This window comes from Melospiza melodia, chromosome 12 (genome assembly GCF_035770615.1).
Source record: "Melospiza melodia melodia isolate bMelMel2 chromosome 12, bMelMel2.pri, whole genome shotgun sequence".
Lineage (NCBI taxonomy): Eukaryota > Metazoa > Chordata > Aves > Passeriformes > Passerellidae > Melospiza > Melospiza melodia.
Window position 1 is genome coordinate 4,161,230 of NC_086205.1, and position 12,261 is coordinate 4,173,490.

Here is a 12,261-nt window from a genome sequence, read left to right on the forward strand (position 1 = left end):
TCTTTCCTCCTCCTTCTTCCTCCATCCCCACCCCCTCATTCCTCCAGCTTGTAGCTTTTTCGTACCTCACATCGAATCTAAGCTTCCACATGGAGCTCGAAATAGGAAAGATGCTTATTTCAGCCATCTGCTTGGTGCCATGGAAATGCCTCCTTTGCTTTAGCAATAAAAGCAAGGAGGTAAGCCTGGGAGTTTCTGAGCCAGCATTTTGGTTCCTCTCTATATGACTGCTTATTAAATAGGGAAGAATGCATCCAAATTAATTTCATTTCTCATGTGTTGCTTTGTTTCAGACCAGGATTCAGGAAAAGTGATCTGAATGTGTTTTGGTTCGTGTGATGCTTCACTGGCAGTGTATGCAGCTATTGGAATGTGCCACCCTTTGCAGAGCCTGAGTAAAAGCTGAAGTTAGAAGGGATTTCGTGTGGGAGCAAAGTGGTGTGAGGGGAAAGAGTGACTGTTTCAGCTGCCCAGGGCTGGAGTGCCTGGTGTTAACCTCATAGTGCCTTCAACAAACATCCTTTACCAAATTCTCCTTTCAGTCAAACTTCTGCTTCAGCGTGCAGCAAAGGCAACCTCTGATGGTACAACAGAGGTTATACCTTGTTATATACACGAGTTTATGACCATCACAACACCAGGGCTCTAATTTCACAGAAGTGTAAAGCTGGCATCCTTCCCCCAGCCCTCTCCACTTGAAGGGCTCCCAACCTGTTCACAGCTTGATTGTCCCGTTGATTCCTATGAAAGTCCTTCACCTCAGCCTCTCCAGCCTCCTGCTTGCAGAAACTCCTCTGCTGGGGGCAGGAGAGGAGCCTCTCACAGGCCAGAGGGGATGCCATGAAGCAGTGCCTTAATCCACTTCAGCAGCTCTCCCGTGAGCTCAGAGCTGCTCTCAGGATTAGCCAGCAGTTGTTGAGGACTGCTGTGTCTGCAGGGGAGCTGCCTCTGATGCAGGGGCTGCTCACTGCTGCTCTGAGGCAGCAAACAGGCAGCTCCTGGATGGCTGGGACAGACCAGTCCAGTCCTGGAGGCATTTAGGAAATCTCCAGCTCTGCATGGACTGAATATGAGCGTTCCCTCCCAACTGGAGCAGGTGCAGCAGTCAGAGAGCTGATCTCTTCTGTCCCCACATCACAGCAGAAAGGCAAGAAAAGCCTTTACCTGTTCCCATCTTCCTTTTCATTGTGTGCTTTTGCTGGGTCTTGGAGACGGGAGGAAAGGAGCTTGAACTTTTGTGCTGTCTAAGCTTCTAAAGCTGGAAAATCAGCCTGTTAACTTCAAAGCCTGCAAAACAGAGTGTTCCTGCTCTGAATGTCAGGCAGCAAGCCACTCAGGTGTTCCTGATGGTAGAGACTGGAAAATTACACCCTGGGGGAAAAACCCTGGGTTAAATCCAACCTGCAACATGCAGAAAGCCTTAGTGTGACTGGTGGGAGGAAAGAACAGGCTGTGGGTGAGTCCTAGCAGCTCTGGCAAGTAGATTAAGAACCATTGTGAGAATAAACACATTAATTAGGAACAGATTTGATGGGTTTTATTCTGCATGAGATATTTATTTTAATATAGGAGGAAGCTTTTCTTCATGAGGGGTATATGAAGCCACCAAATTTTCAGGTGGTACCTCATTGCTCTGCAGTGATGCTGCTTCTGAGAGCCTCCCCTCTGTTTTGGAAAGAGGAGGCCTATAAAATGCTGAAGCCCTTCTTTGCTCCAAGTACACCAAGGCTTGGAGAGACATGAGAATGACAGAGGTCACAGCAGTCACCTGTGCCCAGGTGGCCAAGAAGCATCATGGTGTGCTGGGTTATCACTTGATCTGAATGGTCTTACAGGTCTTTTCCAGCTTTAATGATTCTGTGATTCTGGTGCTGAGTCCAGGCTGGTGTTGGTATTGTCCAAGCAAAACTAGAAGCTTAGGTTTCTTATTTGAAAGTTATTCATACATACAATTTCTGAGCTGGGTTTCTGAACTCTGAAGTGTAGGCATTAAAGGTAAAGGCATCAGAAAAGATATACCCAAATATGCCACGTGAAGAGGGATATAGGCAACAGAGAACACTTAAAATTACATTTAAAGCCTACTTTATGTTCAAAGGAAGCCCAATAAAACAAAGATTTGGAGAAAATAACCTGGGCAGGGAGGAGCTATTAGCTCCAACTGTTTCAGGTAATTTCCACACATGCAGTCTCCAGAACAGCCTCTTGCTGCTCCTCAGGGCCTGGGAAAGCTCTCGTGCAGTGTCCCCATTTCTAACAAATGGCAGCTGCTGTCCCTGAGCTGGAAAAGCGAGAGGGGATCACTCTAGACCTGGATGAGATACCCAAAACTGTTCTTGGAGATTCATGTAAAGCATCTTCTGTGATGAGAGATCTCCAGGTTTTAGCATGTTTACTTTGGACAGAAATTTCCAGCTTTAGAGCCTTCTATTTCCCTTCCTCGTGGGAAGCAGCTTAAATCCATGGATGGTTAAATCCATCAGCCATCCATGGCCACAGCAGTCCATGGCCATAACCTGCACAGACCGAAATCACGGTGTCACTGCACACCCTGGTAAATGCACAGGATGCTGAATAGCAGCTGGTCCATGGTAGCCCTAATGCATTGCAGTAGAGCATTTTTTACTTCCTGAACAGTCCCCAGCTTGCAGTTCCCTCAGCTATCCTTTTCTGCTATCACTAAATTTCAGGCTATTTCACCAGAGCTGTTGATCAGCTTGGCTCAAAATATTGGCAATTGGAGAATCTAATGGTCCTCTCTGATTAATTTGGATTCATTCAGTCTGTCCAGAATTGTTCAGGGCATCAGTGGGCATAAAAGGGAAGGGAAATCAAAAAGCTGCAAAGGAGGGGCCCGTGGCACAGCTGCCATCTCTTTAGCAGATGCACACAGCCTTTGGCATGGCGAGTGGGGAGAGGGACTGAGGAATGCACAGCCCCTGCTGAGGGAGGAGTGGGGTGCCAGGGATCCCTGGGGAAAGGGGGAGGAAAATCCTCATGGAAACACAGGGAGGGAGTTTTTAGATGAAGCAGGCCCAGCCTCCCAGAACATGGAAGCCTGAGTCTCCTCATGGTGGGTAGGAAATGTTTGCATCCAGTGATTACAGACAACTATTAGCATAAGCAACTCACAGAAAGCAATCTACAAATTTCTTTAATTTTCTGCCATGGTAGAAAGTGGCAGATTCTTTAACCCTGAGACTCAGAACTAAGGTCTTTGCTGAACTAGCTCCTTTTGTTTCCAAGGAATTGCTTACAGACTGAATTTGATCCAGGCTATTTCCTGCCAGTGAACTAATGAAGAATCTAACATCCCCAATCCAGTTTCTGCTAACATCAGGTTAAACTTAATTATTCATGGATTCTTATCAGTATTTCTTGGGTTTGCATGTTGAAGAGAATTGGTAATGGGATATGGAGCTTTTTCTGTCCAGATTGCTGGCAGGAGCCTGCCCTAGGTTGAAGGGAGCAATCCTTGCTATTTATCTGACTGCTTCCCAGGGCTTTCATTAACTTAATTGCCACTCTCTTCTCAGTTGCTTGGTGAGCTGGTGTATGCTGCAAATTTTAGAATCCTGAATTGCTGTTATTGACATCAGTACTTACCAAAGGAAATTAAAATATTCTTATCCACAGATTTCTTCTGCAAGGGAAAACTCAGCCTCAACATCTCCTGCTTGTCCTCCCTGTCAGGCACTGACATCTCCATATTTGCAGCCAAGGGGATGATGAGGGTCACAAGAGCAATTTATGGTATTAAAAATCTTGGCTGTGCTCCTCCAGCACCAGTAATTATGCCATCAGAGGCAGGAAGGAGTGCCCAGTGCCTCCAGAATGGACTGATCACACTCTCATTATTGCTGTCCTGGGGACTGTGGCTGACTGGTTGTAAACTCCTTGTTGCCCCAAAGAACTTAAAGGGCCTTTGAGGAAAAAAAGAAAGTATTGAAGACATTTCTCCAGCTGCTTATGTTGGAGTCATGACTTCCCTTAAACTTTCTGCTTTAAACAAAAAGCTCTTGAATAATAAATATTGTTTATTTGTCTATAAAATCAATGTGGAAAAAATATCTGCATTATATGCTATGAAGAACTATGTCAAAAGAATTGTTTCACCAGATCATGAAAAACTCCAAGGCTCTAGAGACCAGAGACAACACCTGGGAGAGACAAGAAACCTCAGGAACCTGACTATAGAAATGTTAAATACAAGGTTTTCAGAAGCTTTTCCCTTCCAGCTATGCCTGTGTGTCACAGATGTCCAGATGAGGCAAGAATACCTCCAGTTTCTTGAACTGCATTAACAGGCACTGCTGTCTGAAAGGCAAAATAAGTATTCAGCATAAAGCATGAGAATGGTGAAATGTGATATTCCACAACCATCCCAGTGCAACCTACAGGCAAAATTTTCTCAGCTCTGTTGAGGAAGATGCTGCTGTGATACCTTGAGGGAAGGTTAAGGAAATATTTTATTACTGTTTTGTGAGACTTCGTTTTCCTGCTTAATTGTATATTGCTCTCTGCCTGAATACAAGAAATACTCTGAAGACTTTGTTAAAGACTCAGTCAGGAAACTGAAAAAAGAGAGATATAAGTGTAAGTAGCAATAGATACACAGCTTCAAATAACAGATACAGTCCATCAGTGAGGCAGCAACTCTCCCAGTGGCTCTCATGGGACGGCCTTTCAAACTATAAAGTTGGGATCAAAGGAGGCCTAAAAGCAAAACTGCTTAAATAAGAGAGAAGTGAGCAGTCAGATAAAGTTAGTGAGGGTGAATGCAATGGCACAGCAGGCTCAGGTCCAAATGCAGGGACAGTGGCACACTGAGCTGTGAGCAGGACAGGCTGCTGCTCCCTTTCACTGCTCCCTTTCACTGCTTTTATTTCATATCCCAGTGAAATAAATCATCATGTGTTGCATAGAAGCTGCCTTGCTCCCATTGCAGAAGATACACCTGTCATGGGGTCTTGTAAAGGTGTCCTCATGGCTGGTATGGAGGCCAAGAACCGAACCACAAGTGTGTTCTGAGGGAAGAAACATCTTAGCTGAGTGCAGGTGGTTGGTCCTGGAGGAAAAGGAGCACCACAGCCAGTCTGTGACCTGTGAGAAGTGACCCTGTGCTGTCTGTCAAATCCCACTGCTCTGCCAGGCAGTGTTTAAAAGCAGGCAAACAAAAGAACATTTGGAAGATGGATGAGAGATGAAGCCTTTGAAATTGCCAGCAGTGCAGTTGGTAACAATGTGGTTAGCAATGCTTCTGCTTGATTTGCTCAGTGGAACACACATTTTGGAAATAAATCTGTGGGCTTGATTTATGTTGTTAGTGGCAATGTCACGGCCAGATTTCATTTTGAAGTGGCAAGTTGTAAATCTTAGAAAAGAATAAAATACACAGTTTTAAATGCAGTTTGCAAGCAGACCTGGAGATAGTGCTGGCAGCGTTGGTTGCTCTTGTTCTCCTGCCTTCCACACCCGGGGTGGTGGTGGCCAGCTGCAGGAGCTTTCTGCCTCTGCTGCCTGAGCTGCCATCACAGCTGGAAGGTGAAATCTCTGGCTGTGCTCCTCAAAATCATCAAACGTTGTCTGTGCTAGAGTATGGTGTTACAAGCAAGGCTCTTATGCTAGTGAAATATGACCATTAATACATTCCTGCAGTAACAGTAAAGAAAGCAGGAAAACTGAAAGGACTCAGCATCTGATGAAATACTCCATTAATGGATCATGAGTATTGACAATCTCAAGGTCATCTCTTGGTTTGCAGTTACACTAATTACCAGCAGGTTTTAAAATATGATATTTTATGTGTCTTGTAGCTGGCAGGCTATTTAGAGAGGGAGGATTTGCTGAGTACTGTTCTTTGGGTTTATCCTTCCATGGTTCTGCTGCTGCCATCACTCAGCAACAAAACAATCTCACAGGGGTTTGATTTTTCACAGAGGGGTTAGTAATGCTTCTGAGGCAGGACAGGCCTCAAGCATTTTCATCTGTTACATGTTTCAAAGCCATTTTTGAGGCAGCAGTCGAGGGCCAGTGCAGGGCTGGGAGATGGGAACAGGGGTTGGAAGGACAGACAGCCAGAGCCAAGCCTGGGGGGCCATGCAAGTGGGGCTGTGTTAGTGTGGGGTGGGTGCTCTGTTCTTTGTTGCTGTGTGTTGAGGAGGATGGGAAGCCTGTAAATAAGGACACTTGCATTTGGGGAAAGAGATTCAGAAATTATTCTTGAGCTTTAATACAGTGTTGTAGAATCATAGAATGGTTTGGGTTGGAAAGTACCTTAAAAATCATCTCATTCAGCCTCCCTGCCATGGTCAGGACATCTTTCACTAGACCAGATTGCTCAATGCCCCATCCAGCCTGGTCTTGGAGAGGGCAATTTCTTGCCCTAAAATGCACTTACAAACCTGCACCTTTGAAAAAGAATAGTTTATTCTTAATACCCCTGTTTCTATGTACCTGGTTTGAAACACCTTACAGGGAGTCTAACTTTAATCAGACACTTTAAGGTGCTTCAAAGCCCTTTATATGTTGGGATTTTGCTGTGTAAAAAGAAAAGGCAGCAGGTGACTGATGAGTTTGCAGTTTGAGTGGGAGGTGTGTGAGAGTGAAGTGAGGAGTGCTGCTGGCTGCACAGTTACAGCTGTGAAGTCATTTGGAGCTTGGCAGTGTCTCAAAGAGCCTGTTTCTTTCAGAGCTGACACAGTGGTATCCCAAAGTGGACAGAAGCCAGCCACAAAATGAGTTAACTCCTTCCCCAGCTCATTAAATGAGTTGCCCAGTGAGGAATGAAGTCTGGGTTCACACGTAGGTACATGTGCTGTCACAGAAATGGTATGAGGGTGACAGACCTCGATTTCCTCATTTGTTGCTTTGGTTTGAAGTTCTGTACAGGAAATGTTGCTGCATCCCCTCACTCAGAGGGGAGGGGACCTGTGGTGGATGCCCTGCAAAGCAGAGGAGTGCCAGCTGGGGCTGCAGGAGGCAGCTTTCCCTGCCTCTGCCTCTTTTACAGGTGCTTTCCCTAATGCCAGCATGGATCAAACCCAGGTCAGTCTGCTCCAGGTTGGGAAGCATGGCCCCAGTAATTAGAAATTACTAAAATAACAAGGTGCTGCAAAGCTTGAGCAGTGGAAGAAGCCAGGCACCATGCAGAGCAGCCTGAGTCAGGGAGAGGCCAGCTCTGAGCTGCTGTGATCTTCTGCCCACAGGTGCTGCAGCCCGTGGCAGGGAGGGAGCAGTGGGAGCAGGAGGGCAGGAATCCCCTGCTTTCCCACCAGGTGAGTCTCCAGGAGGGCAGGAACCCCCTGCTTTCCCACCAGGTGAGTCTGTGTGCCTGGCTTCATGCTCCCAAGACACTCTGAGCAGGGCTTCTGGATTCTCTGGCAATAATATTGTTTTCCTCATCCCATAAAGGTCTTTTTTCAGCAACAAGTATTAGGAGTTGTGAAGTTTTTGCCTCATCTACCTGATGTGTGCTGCTGTTTCCAGGTGAAATGTCTGATGTAGTTCTGATTGTTGAGGTGCTGGCCTGTCACATCCCTTCAGTGTCCAAGCTGAAGTAAAGAAGAAGTAAATATTCAATGTCAGCTTTCATGGAATGAAATAATTGGTTGCACAGCATTAAAGAGTTTTTAAAGGAATTTTTACCTTAGTATTATGGTTTCTTTTTAGCTTAACTTCCACATCAGAAAGATTTATGAAATCTTGTTCTTTGTACCTACCTACTTGTCTCTCCCTTTGAATACTTTTACACCTTTTAGCCAGGTTTAGCCTAACTTGGCATAGTGAAAGAGTCCTCAGAAAATTTTGCCTTTATTTAAAGGCTTTATTAAACTAGGTAGAGACAAGCTGTGCAATGGGCTCCATGGGGGGGAAAAAGGCTGGAAAAGAAACTCCAATTTAATTGGAAACCAGAAAAGCTGCACTGCTGGCAGGTAAACATCTTAGCAAGTTGATTAACAAGGTCCCAGAAAAGAAGGCTTTGTTACAGTGCTTGAACTATTACTTCATATGTAAATCAGAGAGGGGGAAAACCTGTTTATTAAGCAGCAATGCTTTTATAAGCTATAATGTAGTAGTAAATAAAACATGAGAAAATGGCAAAAACTTAAATATGAGCTATTTTCCCATGCTTTTGGAAAACCTAATTGTTTTCCAGATTCGCTGTGGGATTTTTAGGTAACCCTGCAAGTGCTGTAGCCCCCCACTTCTCACCCTCCTCACTGCACAGATGGGGGAATTAATGCAAAGGGACACCAGCATTTCCTGGGCTATCACAGTTATTTGACCAGAGAATCTGACTCAGAATATCTCAATATTTCTGTGAAAAATGACTGAGTCCCAGCCAGCACCTCTATGTGATTAATTCAGTCCCACACCAGAGATGGAGGGCTATGCATAAACTAATGCCTTCCTCTCCATCACTGTGCAGCCTGACAGTGTCACTGAGCCTTTCTGCACTTGTACCAATGACAACAAAAACTGAAACTGAGGGGTTCAGAGGGGGTGTCTTCTTGTTGTTGTTTCCTTTTTTGGAGTAAAGCTTCCCAAAGTCATCAGTCAAAAGAAATTAATTTTAGGAAATTCACACATTTTCAGCACAGGATCCTGCAGTGAAACAGGCTCAGTTCCTTGTTCCAGAGGCTCTGCTGGGGATGCTCCAGTGGCTCAGCAGGGAAGCATTCCATCTGGAGAGAAAAACTCATAAAATGCATTTCTGAGATGTATCAGCCAAAGCTGTCTTTGTTCATCAGGCTGGTGTGAAAAGCTGCCTGTGTTTGGCTGCTGCTGCACACGGAGCCTTCCCACTAGATGGCCCTGCACATCCAACATTGCAAGGGTGTCCACGAGCACACGGAAATAAATTCTTGGCTCTGAATTTCACTGAGTGTTGTCAACAAACCTTCTTTTCCACAATCTGCACACAGCAAGCTCAAGTCATCTAAAGTACTGAAACTGGACAGCCTTCCTACATTAAAATACCATGGTTTTTTTACTGTCAGCCTGTACCCTGAATATATGTGCTTAAAATCCTGCCTTCTCCTATGTGGGAGACATAAAAGTGACTGTTAAATCTACTTTTCATCCTCATATAACAAATTGAGATCTGAGACTTTAGGCTGTGAGACCCTCATGTGTGTGTCCATGAACAAAAGAGAGAGCAGTGATATTCCCTCCTGCTCAGCTGGCTTCTTTCACCTGTTCTGCTTAAAATATTTACATCTGGCAGGGTTTCCTAGAGTGGAAAAACACAGAATTAGACTTTCAGAGAATGTAAACTGGCATTATTAACATTTAAAGAACTGCAATAAGTGTTGGTTTTGTTCAGGGAATTTTGTGAGAGATCTTTTCTGATTGGGATTCAGCCTGACAGGCCCACAGGAGGCTGGTTTTGGAGGCATCTTCCTTGGAGTGTGCCAGAGAATACTTCCTTGTGTTTGTTCCTCCAAGACCCTGCTGTTTGTCCAAATTACACCTTCCTTGCATTTTGCTGATGCTGCCTAGCATTAAATTGCTGGATGCTTGACACAAGTCTCATCTTCCTGCCGTGAGCCCTGAGCAGCCTTTTCAGTGCTCCTTATTCCCAGAGGACAACTCCCAGCCCATTAGGGGCTCACAACCCCTACAGAGCAGGCTGCAGCCTGAGGGGGGTGTGCAGCACACAATGTCTAATTCTGCTGCTCTGCAGGTGCTCACAAAGGGAATTTCACTGAGGAGCTGACCAGCAGCTCATGTCAAACAGGTCCTCGGTGCTGACTCGGTGCTTTGTGCACAAATGGCAACTCACAGCACCTGCAGCCATCACACAGCAATTTAAGAGATGAAAACAGGCCTGAGGAAGAGACAGAGGCTGAGCTGTTGCAGGTTTGGAAGGACATGAAAGCAAAAGCCTTCCTTCTCATTTGTGAGGTGACCTGTAGGCTTCAGGTCTTAAATGGCTGCAAAATATGAAATAGGTTCAGCCAATTTGAAGTAATGAGTTGTTGGCAGGAAAAGGGCAAACAGTGGTGTGGGGTACCACCAACTGCAGCAGGCAATGAGGAAATTCAAACTGCTTCTACGTGTGGTGGGCATTCAAGCAGTGCTCAGTGGGGTTAAAAGTTGAAATTAAGTGATGATGACTAAGAAAAACAAAAGAAGAAAACATAACCTAAAGTGTGCCTTTGTGAGTAGGCAGAACTGGTGCATTCACTGGGAAGGAAATGCAGCAGGTTAGCAAGAATGAGAGCAAATATTGCTGTGGGCCCTGGTGAGTGCTCTGTGTTTCACTACATTGCCTCCAAGGGGCTGGAATCAGTTTTCCTTGCTGAGAAGGGTGGTGTTGCTAAATGGTATTATGATAACATAATGAGAAATCAGAGCAGCTAAGTCTTGACAAGGCATCCATCTCAAGTTAATTAAAATAGAGAAGTCATCCCATGGTGCCAAGGGAAATAGTAAAAGCACAGATGGGGAGATTTGATTGCTTACTGAGGATTAGTGTGGGTAGTGCAGGGGTCTTAAAAGGACAAAGGGACAATCTGGACAACCTCAAGGCTGCAAACAGAAGCTGAGAATAGATGTGGGCATGTGAATTGCAGACAGAATAATTTTAAATGCTACTACTGGTGTGGATTTGTGAAGGGAAAGGCAAGCTTCAGGGCTAACCCAACATTTGTAATTATGGAATTGGGTCTGTGGTGAAGTGTACTTGTACAGAGCCTTGGCATGTCATAATAAATGTCAGCACACTCCTACTGTAGCAGTGCCAAACCCAGGCCAGGTCTGTTAAACAAACCACAAATTGTGCCCAGTCCAAGCCAGGCTGGCCTATCCTTTCCAGTGTTTCCAGGTAGATGTGGTTCCAAGAGCACCTGAGCACACAAAGGTGCCAGTCACAGCAGCCAGAGGGTTTGTGCTCTGGCCTGCAGGGCAATGCAGGCAGCAGGGACAGGTCAGAGTGGCTTTTCTGTGCCACAATTAGACAGCCACAATTTCTCTCTCCTCCTCTGTGCATGCTCTCATGGCTGGGCTGGTTCCTGCACAGACTGCAGGGCACAGTTAATTGGGAATTGCATTGCTGCTGTCTTTGTTGCACTGCATGCAGACACAGGAGGCCTGGGCTGATCAGCTCCTAGGACAGGATTGCACAGAAAAGCCCTTTCCTCCACCACCCCCTCCACCCAAAACAATCCCCAACACCTAACCAAGGAAAAAATCAGAGCAGGAATGGTATTGCCAGGAGAAGAGGAAAGGAATAGTCTGGAGGCAGGAAAAGGGAAATTCCAGAGCAGAAAAAAATGGATATAAATTTCCAGATTAGGAGGGGTCTTCTGAAAAATAAATAAGGTACATGACTGTGGGAACATGTTTCTTCCCAGTGTTCAGCTGATTAGATGCTTCTTAAGCTCTGGATGTCTCTCCATCAGGCTGGAGATTTTCTTGTGCCTAAAAAAGGAACACAGGCTGCTTATTCCTAAGGCTACTAATATTAATTGAAAATGAAATCAGTAAATTACTCAGTAGTTCAGAGCAGCTTTTCTTGGGCCATTTGCTGAAATCAGTCCCAATTATGCATAAATTATCAGAGAAGGTGGTCATTTATAGCATGCTAAAAACAGAAAGGACAGCATGAAGGGTGGGTAGGAGGAGCCGACTCTCTTCCAGTTCATTTACAAAAACAAATCCCTTTCTATAATTCTGTATCCCTGCAGACACCCTGTGAGACCCCAGGGACCCCATTTGGAGTGTGACAAAGAGGGAGTTAACTCACTGCAAGCTGCTCTCCACGAGGCTGAAAGGCTTTGCCTGCTGGGGGACACAGTCCCCAAGCTGGTGTTTATTGATGGTTAATAATGGGACAGACTTCTGTCTATTTTGGGAACAGAAAGAGAGGGCCTGGAATCTTGCCAGTGAACAGCTTGGGGTGTATCCTCAAGGGCCCCTGCCTTCCTCTGGTCTGTCCTCCCGTGCCCTTCTCTCCCTTCAGGGCTGGGGTCACTGCTCCTGTGATGCCTTTGGCAGTGCCAAGGTGAGACGCTGGCTGTGAAACAGAGTGCAGACCATGGGCAGGCAGCTGCTGTGTCAGCCCAAGCACACAGCTGGGGTCCAGGAGCTCCTGAGCTGGGTGACAAGCCTGTATTCATTGCTGAAAGAATTGGAGTTGGCCAGCCTGGAGAAAAGAAAGCTCCAGGAAGACCCTATAAATCCTTCCAGCTCCAGAGGAATTCAAAGAGGGATTTTGGACAATGATGTGCAGGACAGGACCCTGAGCAACCTGGT